Genomic DNA, 679 nt, shown 5'->3' on the forward strand with positions numbered 1-679 from the left:
GCTCAAATCACTTATTGACCCTCACACACTGTGAGTGGGAGAGTTCAATACCCCACTCTTACCAATAGGCAGGTCGTACAAAGACTAAACAGAGAAATGCTGGAGTTAATTGATGTTATAAACCAAATGGACCTAACAGATATTTACAGAACATTTCAACTGGACACAAAAGAATATACCTTCTCACCAGCTTGTGGAAGTTTCTCCAAAATTGATGACATATTCACACACAAAGCAAGTTTCCACAAGAAAATTGAAATAACTCCTGCATCCTATCTAACCACCATGGATTAAAGCTGGATATCAACAACAAAAATAACAGAAAGGTTAAAAATTCATGGAAACTGCATAGCTCTTTACTGAACAGAAAATGGATTAAGACAGAAATAAAGAGAGAAATTAAAGACTTCCTAGAATTGAATAAAAATGAATACACAACATATCCAAAGTTCTGGGACACAATAAGAGCAGATTAAAGAGGTAAGTTCATAACATTAAGAGCCTACATAAAACAAATTAGAGACATCTCATACTAACAACATAAGAGCACACCTAAAAACTCTAGATCAAGAAAATAAAGAAAGGCCGGGCGATGGTGGCGCACGCCTTTAATCCCAGCACTCGGGAGGCAGAGGCAGGCGGATCTCTGTGAGTTCGAGACCAGCCTGGTCTACAGAGC

This window comes from Microtus ochrogaster, chromosome 10, assembly GCF_000317375.1.
Source record: "Microtus ochrogaster isolate Prairie Vole_2 chromosome 10, MicOch1.0, whole genome shotgun sequence".
Lineage (NCBI taxonomy): Eukaryota > Metazoa > Chordata > Mammalia > Rodentia > Cricetidae > Microtus > Microtus ochrogaster.